General features: G+C 25.0%; 7 non-coding genes across 7 annotated transcripts; 4 read left to right on the top strand and 3 right to left on the bottom strand.

Moving 5' to 3' along the window:
* Positions 1 to 9,567: 9,567 nt before the first annotated feature.
* Trnaq-uug (transfer RNA glutamine (anticodon UUG)) lies at positions 9,568 to 9,639 on the bottom strand. Its single transcript has one exon. It is a non-coding gene; the product is annotated as a tRNA-Gln (tRNA).
* Positions 9,640 to 10,955: 1,316 nt separating this feature from the next.
* Positions 10,956 to 11,027, bottom strand: Trnae-uuc (transfer RNA glutamic acid (anticodon UUC)). Its single transcript has one exon. It is a non-coding gene; the product is annotated as a tRNA-Glu (tRNA).
* A 1,899-nt stretch (positions 11,028 to 12,926) lies between these two features.
* Trnak-uuu (transfer RNA lysine (anticodon UUU)) lies at positions 12,927 to 12,999 on the top strand. The gene has a single exon. It is a non-coding gene; the product is annotated as a tRNA-Lys (tRNA).
* A 1,548-nt stretch (positions 13,000 to 14,547) lies between these two features.
* Positions 14,548 to 14,619, top strand: Trnag-ucc (transfer RNA glycine (anticodon UCC)). Its single transcript has one exon. It is a non-coding gene; the product is annotated as a tRNA-Gly (tRNA).
* A 2,344-nt stretch (positions 14,620 to 16,963) lies between these two features.
* On the top strand, positions 16,964 to 17,036 carry Trnat-agu (transfer RNA threonine (anticodon AGU)). The gene has a single exon. It is a non-coding gene; the product is annotated as a tRNA-Thr (tRNA).
* An 812-nt stretch (positions 17,037 to 17,848) lies between these two features.
* Trnaw-cca (transfer RNA tryptophan (anticodon CCA)) lies at positions 17,849 to 17,920 on the top strand. The gene has a single exon. It is a non-coding gene; the product is annotated as a tRNA-Trp (tRNA).
* A 1,068-nt stretch (positions 17,921 to 18,988) lies between these two features.
* Trnay-gua (transfer RNA tyrosine (anticodon GUA)) lies at positions 18,989 to 19,074 on the bottom strand. Its single transcript is given in 2 exon segments — positions 18,989 to 19,024; positions 19,038 to 19,074. It is a non-coding gene; the product is annotated as a tRNA-Tyr (tRNA).
* Positions 19,075 to 20,493: the final 1,419 nt, after the last annotated feature.

Raw genomic sequence — 20,493 nt, 5'->3', positions numbered from 1 at the left:
TCAAACTTTGTTATTCTATCAGCCATAAAGTTTAAAAATTAATCAAGTTTTGTAGCAACTTATTTTAAAATTTCTTTAGTCACATCATGAATAAATTTATAGCAACTTGTAAAACAGAATTTTTACAATCAATTTTTAGTCTAAAAGACAAAATTGATTAATTTTAAATTTATTTAATTTTAAATCAAATTTTAAATGGTATTTAAAAAATTTTTCTTTCTACCAACTGTTTTTAGAATTTAAAAAATGCTTTTCCCTAAAAATCTTAGAATAACTGATTTTAAGATAAGTGAAAAATTATATTTCTTGTGAATTTTTAAAAGCATTGAAAAAGTTGACCTTGAAAAAATTATCTTTTAAACATTTTGTTTTGCATCAGAAACATTCAGTAAAATCTTTCCACACACTCAGAATAACTCAGGACTTTATGAAATTTTGGAAAACTTTAGTATGACTCAGTAAAAATCAGGATAACTCAGAATATTTTAAGTATTTTTAAGCTCAGGCTGACTAGGGATAGATTTTTTTTTAACTCAGGGTAGATTTAGTGGTTTTAAAAGCTTTGTTATAAACCCTAGTTTCTATTAGTTTATAAACAATAAAAAAATTCTTTAAAAAAATTTGAAATGCTTATGATGACACATGACATTTTTAGACTAACTCAGGACAGTTATTTTGACTCAAAGAGTGGCAAGGCAATCCTGATATCTTCAAAGTTAATTGTTTTTTGTTTTTTTTTGTAAAATATGTTTTATAATACTAAAGAAAAAGTAAACATTTGTTTTCATTAATTTTTAGATAATTATTTAAAAAATTATGCAAAGTAATATCGTATGGAATGTTGCAAGTCTAAAAATATGTCAGATAGGAAAATTATCTGAAGTTCAAAAGCTTGAATTGAAAAATAGCAGACCAACACCAGATATTGATATTACTCAAGACTTGCAGTTCAAGGAAATTTTTATTTTTAATTTCTTTTATATTTCAGATTTTCTTCATTTGTTAAGATTTATTTTTACAGTTTTATATTGTAATATAAGTAAAAATGAAGAAGTTAAAAAAAATTAGCTCTTTAGATTTCTTCTACAAAAAATTTAAAACTTTAAATTTTATTACTGAAGATTTAACATTTTTATATAAAAGATAAAGATAGTATACTAAAAGCTGCAACGAACTAAAAGTTTGAGTTATTTTGAGTTTAATACAACACTTTTTTGTTGAAATAAAATAGATATTGAAAATTATTTAGAAATTGCACAGAGAAAAATGTTTTGAGGTATTAATTGTTATACTTAAGTGACTATTTATTTGGAGTTTAAGGCCATAGGGGGGTAAGCCATGTTTTTTAGAAGTTGATCTTATTTAACGATTTTTTTCAAGCTTTAAGATGCTTTTTATTGTTTTAAAAAATTCGAATTATTATTTGAGATATGACCAGTCAAACTCGGGCCGCATAATAGGTTACCTATGGGAAGGGAAAACTAAAACAGCGAAAAAAGGCTAGTTTGTTTAAAATCTATTTCCTCCTACATTTTTCAAGCAATCTTCTTCAAACTTGAACAGTTTAATCTTTATACAATCATAAAAAAAACGTTACTTGTGAATTGAAAAATTGTAGTAAAAATTCTTTTTTTTTTTTTTTAAAAAAGACTTTTTTTTTTAATTTTTTTATAAATTTTTTATTTATTTTAGTTATCTAAATTCATAAGTAACGTTTTTTTCCTGTAATGTAAGGAACATTTTCTAAAATTTGAAGAAGATTGCTTGAAAAATGAAGTAGGAGAAAGATTTTTTAGTAATTTCTTAAATTTCCAAGAAAATTAACCCGAAAAATTTGCGGCCCAAAAGTTTTAATTTAGGGGATTTTTTGAGAAAAAAAAATTGCGCACCCCCTGACCAAAATACCACGCTAAGCCACTGGTGTTGACGTTATTATTTATTATGTAAAACCTAGTTTGCAAGCAATTTTTTGTAGTCGTACAATTTTTATTTTACTAAATTGTTTTGTAAATATATTAAATTTAAGGGGGTTTTGAGACACTTGTAAACTTCCCCAACCTAAACAAAAATACCTTACGTCGACACCTTATATAGATATGTTTATAATTGGGAGTGTTTAGTAACAATAAAAACAATATGTACTTTTTAGTATGATAGGTAATTAGAATTTAAGTAAAAGGTAGTTTTTAATTAGAACAAATGCTTATAATATGCTATAGCAACGTTAAACTAATAAACATGTAACCTTTAGCAAAAGTTGTACAAAATTAAAATAAACGTATACAACAAAAATCTACTAGAGTTTATTATAGCTAAATTGTATAAAACAACTTGAATTTCCTCATTTCAAACTAAAAAATTTTATGACTTATATTCCCAATATACATGTTATAGTACTGTTGAAACTATTGTTTTTAAAGACTTAAATTAGTTTTTCAAAGTCTATTGTTAATATAGTGTAAAAAATTCACGGAAAGACACTTAGTTCAATATGATTAACCTTTACTACTTTAATAGCTATAAAATAAACTGTGCTTTAAAAAATGCAGTTATAAAATAAGCTGGATATAACACAGAGTGGCCACTTGTTTTTAGCAAATTAACTCATGGATTTTAAAAATTCTTCAAGGCTTTTCAGATTTCTTTTCAAGTTTTAGAAAGTATACCTTATTTTTACCACCTTAAGTAGTAAAATAGTTTTAAGTTATAAAAGTTGCTTAATGATAGCTTTAAACTACTTAAACGATATATTAATACTAATAATTAATCTATGTTTTATTCTTGTGCAACCTCTACTATTTATTTGAATCAACTTGTTCAAAGTTTTTTTAATATGATTGTTTAAATGGCTTTATGGTGATAAAAATAACATAAATGACCATACAATTTAGTTAAAGTTTGTTGTTAGTGTTAACTTGTAATTTGTTTATTACTATTTATCAACCTATCTATTACTATTACAAAAAATCTACAATAACTAATTAAAGGTTACAAAAAAACTAAAACAAGACCTAAAATAATTATTAAATATAAACAATTAAATGATTGTTTAATGTAATTTATAATTTGTTTAGTATTTCTACTTACTCCTCTATACACGAGTCTTTTACAACAGTTTTTAGAGCTTTTAAAATTTTATTATTTAAAGACTTAACTTCTATTCTCTCAAACACAATTGACTTTATCGAAAACAGTGAATGAATCAATTAAGAAATAGGTTTTTGTTGACAGACTTTAGATGACATTCAAATAATTGGAAAAGCAAGTAAAAAAGTAATTTGATAAATTAAAGTAATAATTTGTCAATTACTAATTAAAAACTTAATTTTTCATATCTAAACACAATACAATTTATTATTATTAAAAACAAAAATGTTAAATTATAACAATCAAAGACTGTTTGAAAATGTTCTAAGTTTAAAACAGACAAATACTTTAAGAGTAGCAAACTATAGTTTTAAAAAGTTTTTTAATAAAATAAATCCTATTTGTTTAGGTAATTTGATTATATTAGTAGTTATAAACAAATAAAAACAAAATTACTACGTAATAAAGGTTCAAAGTTATATTAGTTATAAAAACACAAGCTTATATTAAACTATATTCTTTTATTTTTGATGACAACATGAAATATATATACATACAACATATAACAACATATAATTTTTTTTTTCATACCTCAGAAATTTATTAAAATAGCAATAAAACTTTTTTTTAAGCAAAAAAAAACATAGAAATTTAGTTTTAAGATCAACTTTAGATTATGATTTACAATATTAGTTAATTTAAATTAAAACTTGAAATACCAAATATTTCTTTTATCATAAGTTAACAACTAATTAATTTTCTTTAATTACTAAAAGTTAACTGTTTTAGAGTAACTTAAAAAAATCAATAAACTTTTGCTTATAAGTTAAGTGAGTCATTTGTTTTTAATGGGATATAATTATAAAAATAAGAATTTATTATAGTTAACTTAACAGTTTACATTAAATACTAATAAAGTTTTCATATATTATATATATTTCATATATAAACATTATTTAACTAATTAAATCTATAACTAATTTGTCGTCATAGTTATTTACTTATTGTTTTTATTACATTAAGAGTACAATTGAATTTGATTTTTTTATTTAAAAAATTTTCCATCAAAACTTATTATACAGATAAACAGAATTTATACAAAGTTAAACTAAGAAAAACTTTTAGTTAGTAGATGAAAAAAATCATATTACAACTAAACAGAAGCGTAATTCAACAAATAAAACTAATGAACGTTATAAGTTAAAAATTAGACATGGTAAGAAAAAGCTCGATGCAAAATACAAAGAAATAACAAAGTATTCGAGAAAATATAAAGTGTAAACAGTACTATATTAAATTTTGTTTTTCGTATTCTAATCAGAAAATAAAGTTAGAAACTAATTTTTTTTTCTAACAAAAACTGGCCTAAATTAAAAAAATAACATAGAACTAGACAGAGTTTCTGACAACCTTTAACCAGCATAAAGCTTCTTGAGCTTTTAAAAACTAAAAGTATAGTTAACCATAGCCTGAAGGTGTGACAACCCTGATAAAAAAACTTGATTTTTTTTTATGTTATTTCTAAACAGCTTTATAAGACTTGTATTCTGTTTAATTACTTATTGTCTGTTCATTTTTTTACCAATGCACAAAGTAGATCATTAGTTAGCTTACCAGTGTTGTCAACCAGAAGTCATACCAGAAAGTGTGTCACAACTCATCCAACTCCGTGAATTTTTTTCTAAGAGACAAGAAAGCTTCGCCAAAAAAAAATCCATCTGTATTTTTTTTAATGAAAAGTTCCGTCATTAGTTTAAATGTTGACGGTTTAATTCGTTTACGTTAAAATAATTTTAAACTTCATCAAAGTTTAGTTATTTTTAGTTTTGTATTCATGTATAAGATTGAAACTTGAATGGCCATTCTTTAAAACTATGAACTTTAAAAAGTTTAGAAGTAATATTTAAACTTAATGTAAAAGTGTTTTTGCTAATTCACAGAACAAACTTATTCCATAATTAAACTTAGTACAAATTTATATTTAATATTAGCGGGGTTGCCAAATGTTTTGGCAAGTTTTCTCGAGGTTTTTAAAATTTTCCTCTAGTTTATTTAAAAGTACAAATTTTTGGGTCTGTTTTTAGTTTATGGTTAAGTTTAAGGTAATGTTTTAAATATTTATTTATAATAAAATGTTTTGATTATTATAAAAAAATTTTAAAGATACTGTAAAGCTACTTTAAATGTGTTTTTTAATAAAAAAAATGACAAAAAAATAATAATCTATATGATAAATTTATTGTGTGAAATCAAAATTTTACTACTTACTAAGCAAAATTTGTATTGAATTCCATATTTTTTAGTAATTTTCGTCCAAACTTTGAAGTTTTTTTTTTAGGTTTTTGTTTTCAAAATTTCTCAAACTTCTTTTTTTAACCTAAATTGTTAAATTTCAGGTTTTTCCAAGATTCAAGGTTTCTAGGCAGCCCTGTATCAGTTTTTAAAACAGTCAATTTAAATATTGTTTTTTAGTTTTTCAGCTGATTTAAATAAAATACATAAAAAGTTTGCATTTTAATTCCTTTTTTGTTTAAAAAAAAACTATGCTGAGTATACATAAACTAGCCCAGGGTCGTGTCTATACTTTTTTGAGTACTTAAGTATAATTTTTTTCAATAATAATTTATTTTCTACGGTAGGATCTAATAAAACTCTTCAGAAAATGAAGTAAATTTCTACTATTTTATTATAGTATTTTTCTTTTAGCTTTATATAAATTGTTTATTCCAGTAAATTTTTCTTGAAATTAAATGGTTTGAAGCTTGTATAACTGATATCATATAGATTTTATGAATATACTTAATAGCTTATTCAGTACAAAGTTAAACTTTGAATCAAGAAAAATAAAAGATATTTAGACAAACGTTTATAAATAAATTTTTATTTATTTACAACTTAATAATATTGCTAAGGTTTCCTTCAAACTTTAACTTTTATATTTTTTTTGTTATAATTTCCCACCTCAATTAAGTTAGAAAACCCTCTATACAAAAATATTTTTGTAGTTTAGTTTTTAAAACTTTAAATACCACATTAAAAAATATACTATAATCTTTAGTTTAAACTAATTCTATACTTTTTTTTAAGTTTACTTTTATTCTAGAACTTTAGGCTCTTTTCAGTGTTTTCAAAAACCTAAAACTATTATAAGATGTAACGTTATAAGGCGTTAAATCCTGGAGATCCTGATAAGCTAAGCTTATCGGAATGTATATCACAGATGTTCTTGTGCTAAAACTTTATTTCAACTAACGGCGTTTCACTGCTCTCAAATAAATTTAAGAACAGATCTACGGAGTCTATAAAATGTTAACACACATTAGAAAAAAAGCAGAAAAAAGCATGTATAATTATGTATAGTATTTATCTAGGTAGTAACTATAAATGGACTTTATGATTTAAAAACAAAGTTTGGGATAAAAGCATAAAATTATAAAATTGTCTACAAAAAAAACAAATTTAATAAAAATAGGCACTAACCTCAAAAAGCTCTAAGAATAGGCAAGTTTTAAAAATAAAAATTAAATTGAGTTGTGCAGAAATGTTACGTCATAATAATTTTAACAAATTGTTCAATAACTTATACAGCTTAAAAACATGAAGTATTAAACTTTCAAGTATATGTTAGTTTTGTGAAATAAATTAGTACATAAATAGACAGAGTTATTTAAAGTAGAATCGTCGGTTATGGGGACAGATATTCGATAAATCTTGCCGCTTATTCAGAAGTAGGTATAAGCGGCAAGATTTATCGAATATCTGTCCCCATAACCGACGATTCTACTTTAAATAACTCTGTCTATTTATGTACTAATTTATTTCACAAAACTCACATATACTTGCAAGTTTAATACTTCATGTTTTTAAGCTGTATAAATTATTGAACAATTTGTTAAAATTATTATGACGTAACATTTCTGCACAACTCAATTTAATTTTTATTTTTAAAACTTGCCTATTCTTAGAGCTTTTTGAGGTTAGTGCCTACTTTTATTAAATTTGTTTTTTTTGTAGACAATTTTATAATTTTATGCTTTTATCCCAAACTTTGTTTTTAAACCATAAAGTCCATTTATAGTTACTACCTAGATAAATACTATACATAATTATACATGCTTTTTTCTGCTTTTTTTCTAATGTGTGTTAACATTTTATAGACTCCGTAGATCTGTTCTTAAATTTATTTGAGAGCAGTGAAACGCCGTTAGTTGAAATAAAGTTTTAGGACAAGAACATCTGTGATAAAACTATTATATTAATTTACTTTTAAATAAAATTACCTTTTCTCTTAAATTTTAGTTTTATATACACTAATCAGTTTTGTTAAGTTTTTAAATATCGCTACTAAAAAATCAAAATAAAGTACACACATTATTTAATGGTAGGTTTAATCATGAGACAAAATAGATTTTTAAAATAAATTAGCAAACAAAACTAATAATTATATATCTCAAGTAAAAACTATCAGAATATTATATATTTTCATTAATGTGATTAAGTTAACTATAAACAATCTGATTTAAGAAATTTCATAGCAAATTAATAAGTTAACATAAAATAAAAATGTGTTTACTTTATTTCTAAAAGTTATTTTTAGTCCATAAAAAATGTTCCCAGACTGGGAATCGACACAGGTCGCGTGGGTGAGAGCCACAAATGCTAACCACTAGACAACCTGGGAGGACATCTATCGGAATAATACTGAGTTTATAAAGTTAAAATCTGCGCATGAGGTTCCGACAAGTATACTTTGACTAAAACTTTTTAAAGCACTTTAAAGTAATAAAGTAACTTTTTAACTGGTTGTTGTCATTTAAGTAATTAAGTTTTTAAGTTCAAATAAAACTAACAATAAATGCTTTAATTTTTTGTTTATTACTTTGTTTATAATTTTATGCGGTAATTAATAATATTTGATTATATATATATATAAATATATATAAAATAAGGTTAATGTTTAAACATAAACACTTTCAACTGAGCCCACTTGAAGGGCTTTTAAATAATTTATTCAAATGGTGATTTTAAAAATTCTGGAACATATGTTTCACAAAGCTTTAATTTTTCATAAAGCTCTGATCATCAGCCAGTTAAATTCAAAATACAAAGCACTGTACTAAACAAAGATACAAAAGTTATGCAAAAAAACAAAAAAAAATATATATATAAATTTAATTTATTAAGTTAAATAACTTAATTCTATATATATATATATTAAAAAGGTTTATTTAAAGATGCAAAACTCAAAGGACTCGAGTTTCGTGACTATTCACTCATCAGCTTCAAAACAAGTGTAAAATAAAGCACAAAACAAAATCACTAATGAAAGTTAAACATTTTTTGCATAAATAGATTATGACGTAATTTTGAAACTATCAACAATCATGCAAAACGGCTTGTGCAAAAATTAACTTAATTTATGAAGCATTTCGCTTGAGCCTGGCGCCTTAGACCACTCGGCCATCCTGACTTACGCATGATTTCAAAATATAACAAATATAAATGAAACTTTACATATTAGCTTGTATACCTTAACATGTTTGACTGTTGTTTATACAACATTCAAGATTAAATCATATGCATTATAATAGAAACTTTTAAAGTGTAAAGTATTTCTTTTTTTTTAATGTGTGAACTCAATTTATTTGTATAATTTACAAGCAACTTTCAATATTCAAAACTTTTTATAATTTTATTCAAATTCAAAAAAATAATTTTAACTACATAAAACCTTGAAAGGAAATTTATTTAACATGTAGCTTATTTCCAAGTTACTCGTTAGTCATTTTGTTTTTAAAGCTTTACAATGTTCATTGTATACTACTAAAAATCTCTGTTTAATTTTTTCCTAATACTTTGTTTAAAATTATGAATTGGTTATACTTACAGTATTTTTATCTTATAGTTAAGTTTATAATTTTCTACAAATATAACTTTTGTAACATTTTATCTACTCTTTATTGTAGTAAATAAAATAGGTAGTGGATAACTTTATAATTCACCAAACATAAGTTCTTCTTTAAAAAAAAAATAATTTTCTTTTTGATTAAGTTTTAGAATATTTTAACACTTCTTTAAACGTTTCAGTAACTGTTGATATTTTTAACTTAATTATGAAAGTTATTTGTAACAATAATTTTCTTTAAACTAGTAAAAAAATATTACTTTTAGTATATATATTTTTTAGCTAAAATATTTTATTAAAAATATTGAACTAGTTTTACTGTAGTATAAAGTTATTAGTAAGTTTACTTATTACAAAACTTTTACTGAGTATACAACATGCTTATTTGCTTATAAGTATGTTAATAAGTGGCCTAAATACAAAATTTGTATATAGAAGACACTTTTTTACTACTCAATACACGAAACTTTGTATTAGAAGGTGCTTGAATTGTAACGAAAAGTAATAAGATACAAAAGAGCACCTATAAAAAAGTTCTTACGAAACCAAAATAAAAAAGGACTAATTGAAAAATGAGGTCCCGCCGAGACTTGAACTCGGATTACTGGATTCAAAGTCCAGTGTGATAACCATTACACCACGGGACAGCGTGATAAATTGTAATACAGTACGCATATAAACACATACTCGTGCTAGCTAAATACCTTACTCATGAAGCATATAAGCATAAACTGCAGCTTGTGTTATTAACAACGCTTGTTATGAAAGCTTTGTCTATTCAAATATTTGTTTTTTCAGATGCTTAAGCTACAAATAGAATATATTTAACTTGTTTGATTCGTTTAAATTTGAATAAGTTCATTAATGACATCATAATCAAGGTTTTTTTTTTTTTGACCAATTTGAACAAAACTAAACAACGAGCTCACAATTGAAAAAGTTTAAAATCCTTTTATGAAAAAATAATTTTATTGAGTTTTTTTGATTTCATTACCAAACTTTTATTCTATACTTTAATTTTAGATTAAATCATAAATATTTAATAAAATCGAACACTTTTTTTACCACATGTACAGATTATCTTTTTTTTTTCAATGACTTGATCACTGAAAAAGTAAACTTTTTTAATGTTTTGCATTAGAATAATGCTTTTAATTATTATAAGAGTATATTTTAATTAGATTCTTGTCATAAAGATTACATTTTTAAGCTACGAGTTGAAAACAAAAAGTTTCTTAACGGTTGTAATAGTTTATCACAGTTATTAAAATATGTATTTCATTAAGTTTCAAAAAGAGATTAAAAAATAAAAATAACAACAAAATGTAAGTTTGAGTTAAAAGCAATTAGTTTTCTAAAATTTTTAAGGTAATTTAAAATACAAAAATAGTTTTCATACAAAACTAAAGTACATTTAAAGTTCTTCTGAGCAAAAAACTAAATATAAATTATGTTTTTAAATACAGTAAGGATTTCTCATTGTTTCTAAAAGTAAATTTGATTCTTTTATACTTGTGGGTAAACTTTTGAGTATTGAAACACAATATAACAAAAAGTTTTTTTTATAGTAGTAAACTGTAGTTAGTTAATTTAAATTACATTTTTTTATCTAAATTTCTTACGCGTTAGCTAAAACTAGTTAAAGATATTTGTTTTTCAAAGTGTAGTAAAGTTTATAAAAAAAAATTTAGCAGTTTTTTTGTTAATAATATATTTACAGTTAAGAATACATTAAACTTTAAAAAAAACATAACTTAGTGAAATTTAACTTATTAAGCATTTGAAAAAAAATTAAGCCAATCGTTTCTAATAAAGTTAAATTAATAACTGCTTAATTGGATGTTGCTTATTCTGAAACAAAATGTAGATATTGTTTGAGATACAATTAAAATTAATTTTTTTCAAGTTGTTAGTAGTAAACTTAACTTCTTAAGAACGTTGCTCAACAGCAATTAAAAAAATGTTCCTACACCGGGAATCGAACCCGGGCCGCCTGGGTGAAAGCCAGGAATCCTAACCACTAGACCATGTAGGACTGTACATTATCGACTGAATAACAGTATATATAGTTGCTAAAAAGCACTAGTTTAGTATTATATGCTGTGCTTACTAAAGGCCTATTGAATTTCAAAGTTTATACAAAGCTCTTTTTTTTTAAAACTTAGTTTAAATATCCATTGCTTTATTATATTAAAACATACTTATTTAAAAAATTTTGTTGTTTACATACAATAATATTTATTTAAATGTATTTTGTTCAAAAATATTCTCGTTGAAAAAACTGCTTTTTTACATTTGAAAATTTTACGCAGAAAAGTTTAAACTATGTCTTTTTAAATACTGATTTTAACTTGATCAAAAAATTAAACTTTAAACGTCATTAAACAAAATAATTTAAAATAACTAAAATATACTACAGTTTTAAATTCACAACACTTTTGGTTTAATATATTTACATACAAAAGTAAACTATATGTATATAAGTAAACCTACTTTTGTAAACAATAATCTAATTCTTCTTAAATTTGTTTGAGTACTTCCGTTGTAAGGCTCATCAGAAATTGTATCTTACTAAGTTGAACTGAATATGAAATTAGAAATAAAATTATACTGTATAATAAAGTATTAAAATATAAAATGACGTAATAATGGAATGTTAAAACTAACTTAAAGCTCATACTATAGAACTTTGCTGTACAAATAAAACTCGTTAGATTAAAACCAAACTAAAACGAACCAGCGAAAAAATGAAAATAAAACTACCCTTTAAAAATTTTTAACGGGAAACTAATTACTTTAAAATTACTTAATATAGGATTTTAAAAGTCTAGTCAGATATACAAACTTTTTCTGCTTACATAAACTAGGCCTTAAAGATTGAATGCATAAGGTTTCCAGAATATGTAACTGAAAAAAGTTCTAGGCTCTCACTAAGATTGAACAGTTCTACTTTTTATAGTTTTTAGCACATTCCGGGTTGTCCAACAAATGTTGCCCAATCGGCGAGAAGTACTTTTTCGTTGGTTTCTCCGAACGACCACCAAACCAGCTTTTCAAAATTTTCGGAACATGCTGATCGATTCTTACATGAAACCTTTGAGATGTTTTTCCCACGTAGTTACTACCACAGTGACAACAAAATTAATAGATGATGTTACTTTTTTCATGGAAGGGAGAAACATCTTTGTAAATTCCATTTAGAGGTCGATCAGTATACAAAACTGTTCTTTAATGAACAGAGCTGAAAACCTAGTTTATTTCCTCAGAAATTTTCTTAGAAAACCTTTCAAAAGTATTTCCAAGATAAGGAAGTTTTAAGTTAACTGGACACTTCTGGGGGCCAATCATTTTTAAAGCTGTTGAACTTCTATTTCTTGTTATAACTTTCGAAACTAAGTTACCTGGATCGGCAAGGGAAAGAAAAGTATTTTGAAGTGTTTTTAACTCGCCTTCATGAAAGCAAGGAGAATTAAGTCTGGTGAAACGCTTCACCAAGAGATAAACTTTTTTTTTAAATGAACTAAAATCAAAATTAAGAAAAAAAAGTCATTACATAAATTAATTACACTTAATTTTTGTCATTTATTAATATAATATAAAAAAATCATATAAAAGTTTTACTACATAATTTGATTTGCTTTTACTGAAACAGAAAAACTAAAACAAAAAAAAAAACATTGTAACTATTTTAAAAAGGTAATTTAGTAATTTAAATAATTAATTTATAAAAGTAAAAATTGAAACTTGAAATAAAAACTTTTTTCACCAAAAAATTGTTTTTTATTTGTTTAAACTTATTAATCAAAAAAACGTATAAACCAAATTTTATGTTCATGGTTAACTATTAATGTTACATCACTTCGAAAACGAAAGTATACATTAAACGTTGTTTAGCTTATAAGTATATATATTGTTATTTTATCTAGATATGTGAGCCTGGCTAGCTCAGTCGGTAGAGCGTTGGACTTTTAATCCAACGGTCAGGGGTTCAAGTCCCCTGTCAGGCTCCTTTATAATTTTTTTATTTCAATTAGTGTAAAACAAACACTGTATTAAAGTGCATACATAGTGAAAAATTATCTTTAAATAACATTTATATAGTAAAAAACGTCTGAGAACAGCACTAATTACTAAGTAATTCTGTTTATAATTAATTCCAAAGTGTAGGGTTTATAAATACATTTTTTTATTAAGGTTAAATTAAATTGAAGTTGTGCTTTATAAAAAGTTTAATAAGTTTGTAATGTTTTACTTCATCTCAAACTACTATAAGCTATTAAATTTAAATTGTTTTAAATTGACTATTGTTTATGTTGAAAAATATATACAATAAACTGCTTAAAAAGCACTTTCTTCTATCTTTTTTCAGCTGATTTAACTAAATAGAAATTGAATAAATATTTACTTCTTTATATATTAAGTTAAGAACTTTTTTTGAAACTATTTGTAAGAAGTATTTTTCAGCCTGGTACTAAAAATAATAAACTTTATTTTTATGTGCTTTCCTTAATGCATAAGTCTAATTATGCTTACAACTTTTTAATGAATTACTTATATGAGTAGTAGAGAGCTGTAATATTACTTTTATTTAGAACTTTTTTAAAGATTTAGATAAATGTGGTCTTAAGATTTCTATTTTTAAATTATTAAAATATGTGCATCTGATAAAAACTAATCATATATAATAATAATGTTAACAAAATTTACAACTTTTTTATACAAACTTAAAAAAAAAATTAGCTGCAAGCAAACTACATTTTGTTTTATTAAACTGATAAATTTAAAACAGAATGGTTTATTTTCAATTAAAAAACAATGAAAACACTATTACAACTGTACTTGTTTCCACAAACTTTATTAACTTTTTTTTTAACTATAAAACTATTTTAATTTGCAAACTTAAGGTTTTTATATTACTAATTAAGAATTTTTTTTCTAAACGATAAAACGAATAAAACAATTACTTGTTTTAACATATATTAACTTTAATTTTGAATTTGAGCTTTTATGGAAATAGTTTTTTCTTACAACTATGAAATAATTACTTGATACAGTTTGTTAAAAACTATTAATAAATCATAACTCCATCTTTTTATATTTTCATTCTAAAGTATCATACTTTTCAATCTTATTTATTATGAAATGACAAAGAAAAATGCTTAAATATATATTTTTTTAATACTAATAAAAAATATATAACATCCTTTTAATTACAACTAACTAATTAAATCTACTACAGATATAATGATCTAGTTGTGAATTTAAACTAAAAGCAAAAACTTAACTTTAGTCATGCAGATGAGGCAAAAATATTACGAACTAGTTAATGACAACTAAAACTTGGTAAAAAGCGTCGTCGGAAGGACTCGAACCTAGTCAATCGCCTTAACCACTCGGCCACAACGACAAGCACATTTATGTGTTTATAAAATTATTGGTTTGATGCCGCGAGTAAATTTACTCGAGTCTAACCTTAGCAATTTCTCTTAACGCTTGTAAGACAGTAAATAGCGGTAGATAAGTATATATTCCTTAATTCCATTAGTTAGACACAGGCGTCGATGGTGTAACGGTTAGCATTGGTGCCTTCCAAGCACTAGTTCCGGGTTAGACTCCTGGTCGACGCATTTTTTGTTTAGGTCTTTGAAACAGTAGCAAAAAGACCATAATTTTTTCTAAAACTGAAGTTTAACCTTTATATCTTCTTTAGTGTTTATATTATTTTCACAACTATTATTACTTACCGTCTCAGAAGAGAGAAACATTGCTTTGTAATAAACTTCTGATTTTTGAAATTTGTAAGCAGCAAGTAATGTAATTTTTTCTTTACTTGAAAAGAAATTGAAATTTTGTTTTCTGCTAAAATAACATCTGTCTCGACCTTTATATTTTGCAAAGCTAAACGTTTTCACGGTAAAGTTAATATGTTACGTCATGTTTTTACCTAAACTTAAAACTTTAACAACCAACTTTAAACCAAAGAATATATAGTGTAAGTCTTAAAGTTTGGTTTAGCGGACCAAGTTTATATCTTTGCAGGCATTCGAGTGTCGGATTTTGGCGGTCTTGTAACTTTCACTCTTCGGATCGGATCCAACCAGCGGGCCATAAGTTGCCCACCCATGTGTTAGATGACTAACTATTTTTATGTGGAAACAAACTTTAATAGCTATCTGACTTTCAAAATAGGTTATTCCTACAGTGTGATTAAAACTACCAGCATTATAAAGTCATAGAAAAAATATAACTGTGTATATGTGTAACATAATAGGTACTGACTAGTGTCTTGCTGCCAATGAGCATATAAGGTTAAAGCAGGTATAAGGTTAAAGTAATAGTATAAAGTTAAAGTAACAGCATAAGCTTAAAGTGAGTACAAAGTTAAAATAACAGTATAAAGTTAAGGTAAGGATAACCTTTAGGTAATAGTAAAATGTTAAAATAATAGTACAGTGTTTATTCACTTATCCGGACTTAACTTTTCTGGACGCTCACTTATCCGGACAGTTTCGGTCAGAAAAAAATTCAAAAAAATTTCAAAAGTAAACACAAAAATTCATTCAAAAAGTTTCGCAACTTTTTAAATTCCATAAGTTTTCTGCTGAAAAACGTGGAAAAACTATAAAACAAACGTATATTATTTCTAATTCTAGTAAAACTTCCAATTAAAACTAGTTTGCTAAAAGTGATATGTTTCCGTTAAATTGACTTTAAACTTAGTTAAAGTTTCCCGTTTTCTTCCTGTCTGTTTTTTTAATTAAAAAAAAAGTCTTTCATTTCATTTAAAGAGATAGGTTTACATTATTTTTTGTTTTTAAGCATAAACTTAGTTTATATTTTCTCTAAACAAAAATTAATATTTTTTCAAATTAATATTTAGGGCAGGTGCAATTACAAATGATGAATTTTGCTTGCTTAACCCTTGAAAAATGTATATAGTTGCAGAGGGTTAGTAAGTCTGATGTTTTTCTACCATAGAAAAAATAAATTAGTTAACCTTAAGTTTAGCTTTTATTATTTATCATTTCATTTTATATTACTTACAATTGCTATGTATTTGTTTTTACCATAACACTTTTATTATGCATTGCATTATATGCAGCAGTTATATTAATACATATAAAAAAATATTTTTTGTAGTTATCCGGACACGTTTGCAGAAAAATCTTGCCCAACGTGTCCGGATAAGTGAATAAGCACTGTATAAGGTTACAGTAACAGTATAAGGTTAAAGTAGGTATATGGTTAAAGTAACAGTATAAGCTTAAAGTAGCAGTATGAGCTTAAAGTAATAGTATTAGGTTAAAGTAATAGTATAAGGTTAAAGTAATAGCATAGGTTACAGTAACAGTATAAGGTTAAAGTAGGTATATGGTTAAAGTAACAGTATAAGCTTAAAGTTAGTATAAGGTTAAAGTATTGTCTCACGGCATACAAAAGTCCAGGCGTTTGCTCTGCAGACTTTCGCCGATGTTTTTGTTGAAGGTAAAAGTAAGTGTAAGGTTAAAGTAAGTATAAGGTTAAGTTAGTAATTTAAAGTTAAACTAACAGTGTTACGTAGTCGTTCCAGGCGACTTACTTTCAAAAAATAAAATTTTGTTTAATGAAAGAAAAAAACACATAACCAACCTTGTATACAACTTAGTTAGACTTGAATACTCATTTCACAGAATATTGTTATAATTAGTGTTGAGACAAATTATAAACTAACTTATAATAAAAGTTTTCAAACTAAAGCAGCCCTTTTAAGTATAAGAATAATTTAAATAATATAAGTTAAACTAAAATTAATAGCATTTTTTTATTAAAGAAAGTACAAAAGTTATTGACTGTACTTCCAATAAGTTTCAAACTTTAACAAGTGAGAATTTGTATTGTATGTAACGTTTTGTATGTTTTCTTACTAGAAGTCGGCATATCGAGTAACGTTTCATTACATTTATATTTTAAACAATATGCATCTGCTCAAGCGGCGGCATGGCTTAGTTGGTTTAGCGCCTGTCTAGTAAACAGGAGATCCCGAGTTCGAATCTCGGTGGTGCCTCGCTTACTTATAATTTTCCGATGAAAATAAGGTTTTTTAAATTAACTTATTCATATATTAATGCTAATTTTTTTAATTTAAGCCATTTTTTTCAGTTTAAACTTCAAAATGATTTTTGTGAGATTAGGGAAAAAGTTAAAAGTTATTGTTTAAATTACTTAAAAAAATTTTTTAAACAGTTTACAACAGCATTTGAAGTTAAAACATAGTTTTATCAATTAATGAACAGTTAAAGAAAATTACTTTAATCTTTTTCTTTTTTTTTTTTGATTTTTATGACTTTGCATTTGTACTTTTATTTAACTAAAATTCTTCTTTTATTAAACAATTATTAATAAGCTTTCCCATAGCTAACTATAGTATGCTTAAGTTCTATTTTAATACCTAAATAAGTTCAGTACAAAAAACTGTAATTTAATTACATAAATTTAATTAAGTTAAACTTTATAAAATAATAAATTAATTAATAATTCTAGCTTTCTTTTAACAAAATTTCTTTAAACTAAGTTTCTTTAAAAAGTAGTATATGCGAGACTCTCGTTAATCGCTATAAAAGTTTAAATTGTAAGCTGTTTTTAAATCTGTAAAAAAACGTAAAAGAAACATCGAATTATTTCATTTACTTATTAATTAATCGAACTATTAATTGATAAAACGTTTGTATTAAAAATAGCAAAATTTATAGCAAATCAGAACAAAGACAAAAGCTGTTTTTGCTAAACGAGCATTTTGATCAACTTAATTACGGTCGCTTTTACAACGTCACGCAAACACTTAAGTTTATAACCCGTGAAGTACATTAATGAATTTGCGGCCTGGTGGCGCAACGGTAGCGCGTCTGACTCCAGATTAGAAGGTTGCGTGTTCAAATCACGTCCGGGTCACTCTTTTCTTATTCAAATTTTAGCTGTTAAGTATTTTATTGTCGTATTGTTGCATGTGAATTTGCATCATTGTAAACAATATTTATTTCGGTTTTGATAGAAGAAATTAGATTTTTTAGAATTAGAAGTGGCAACAAATAGGTGCAGGTGTAGCAAAATCTTTTAACAGTTGTTTCTACAAACTGTTATTGTAAGAACTTGTGTGATTTACATATACTCAATGCACTGCACACAAGTAGAATGCGAAGATCCAAACTAAAATTTTGTGTCTATTTAGGTGCAGGATTGTACTTTAATTCAACCCGGGCATGTAGCTAGGTACGTTTCTGCAGAAACGTATAGTTTTGTACGAAAAAAAACTAGCTTTTGTTTCAATTCTACAGCTTATAAAGGCCCTGCTTTCTAAGCTTATATGTACTCTTTAGCACTTATAGTGTCGTAGAAACTGAACGAATTGGTTCTAATGAAATCTGTGGATTTTTGTTCAAAAATAAAAATAATGTTACAAAAATTTGCATCGTTTAATGTTGTTTCTATTGACTACGTTAAATATCTTGAAAATTTCCACAAAAATTCCGAAAGTTTTACAGTTAACATTATAACTGTTTTTGAGTTAAATTGTCATTTTCTTACACTTATTTCAATGACAGTTTTACGGGTTTACACAAGTGGCAACACATAAATTACCTTGTATACAGTTATCACTCATACTTCAACATTCCATTCATTTTTGAAGTATTATCATAACTGCATACTTTCATATTAATTTCAATTACATTAGAAGTAGTTGAAATTGATGTGTTTCCCTAGGACGTTATCACGCGTCATTTCAGATACTTTAGTTTTTTGCAGATTCGTTACTTTTTTGAGCTAGCTACGTCCCTGCTACAACCCAATCATGTAAGATGCTAAAAATAAAGCTTTTTGAGTTTATTGCTTCTTTGAGATAAAGATTTGATCTTTCATAAACAAACAACTACTTTTCATCTTATATATGAATTAAAGATTCATCTAAGAATTTATGCCTTAAATATCAGAACTGACCTAAAACAAAATCACCAAAAAAATTCCTTCGAGCCGGAGTCGAACCAGCGACCTATGGATTACCAACTACACGCTACAGTCCACCGCTCTACAAACTGAGCTATCGAAGGGTACGCTTCCTATAGTTTTATTGCATTTATAAAATCACGTCTTAATTCCAACTAGCTTATGTGAAAGTACTGTTAATTATTTTTTCTTGTTTTTATGCAAACACTATGTTTTTTATTTAGTATGTGCTTGTATAACATTTGGTTACTTATTTTTTATCGGGTTTATAACACGATAGAGATGAAATATAGAATAAAATACTAATTACTAGATTTATTTTTGTCTTATAAAACTTAATAAACTTTTCAAGCTACTAAATTATATCTAATCTTTTTATTGCTGTTCCAAACAGTTTTGAGTGAATTGTTTTGATAAAGCTTAACAAAAAAGTCAAAGTTTCTTAAGAAACGCATTTTATAAACAACTATTTTGTATTCATTACTCCATATCAACTAGTTTTGACAAAAAAGTTATTTAGTTTTGTTACTTGTTAGTGGACACTTGATTAATTCTTTCCATATAGGTTTTTTTTACGTAATTTTTATTGTCATATGATTTTTTTTAAACAAATTAAATGATAATCTAGTGATTAGCTTCAAAAAAATTGTAAACGAAACTTATACATGTTTAACTATTTAAAGAGTAGTTTAATTGTTAGGTAATTTGAATAGTTTCTTTTTATTTATTTTACTTAAACAGCTTATAAAACTTTATTTCAGTTAACTAGCTTGATATGTATGCAGATGTACATAAGGTCTTACATAAATTAAATATTAAGTTAACTCACTAGCTTTTAAAGAACATAGATAACTCTTAAATTGCAAAATAAAAGTATCTTTGTATTTAAATCTCGTAAAAACCTTTTATTTGTGTATAAATAAAAAAAGAATGGGTTTTCGATTTTAAAATTAAATTAGTAATTTTACCTATTATTAAAGCTTATAACTAGTAGCATTTACTATGCTTATTTGTAAACTGCTAAGTAGAATAGCAACTAAGTAAGTAATGTTTTCAGGTACATAATCATCAGTGTAATGCTTATTAAGAGTTTTTAAACTCATGAAATAATAAATATACTTTAGTAAAAGATATACAAGTCAACTATAATATTTTGGTTATATCTCATTTAAAAGCTCATTAAAAAAAGTAAAACTTTTTTTTTGTTTTGACTTTAATTTTTTAAGTTATATTTGTAAAAACTTAAAATATTTGATTGTCAGGGCAATAAATTTAAAACCTTTTAAAAGTCTTTACCGGGTAGCTGTCAAATATGCACGAAGAATATACTTTTGAACGGCTTAATTTTGCACGAGAGGTCACTTTTGCACAAAGACAGTTTCGCACGAGTTAAAAAAATTCTCAACTTGTTTTTGTTATTATTAATTTTGTTTTACTATCATGGTTGCCACAAACAATTAACATCGGTAGGTAACTTTTTTAATATTTTTCCTTTTTTATTAGTTTAATTTAAGTGATTTTTT

This window comes from Thalia democratica, chromosome 6 (genome assembly GCF_965202585.1).
Source record: "Thalia democratica chromosome 6, ktThaDemo2.hap1.1, whole genome shotgun sequence".
Lineage (NCBI taxonomy): Eukaryota > Metazoa > Chordata > Thaliacea > Salpida > Salpidae > Thalia > Thalia democratica.
Note: the sequence above shows the minus strand (reverse complement) of the source record. Positions and strands in the feature narration are given on the sequence as shown.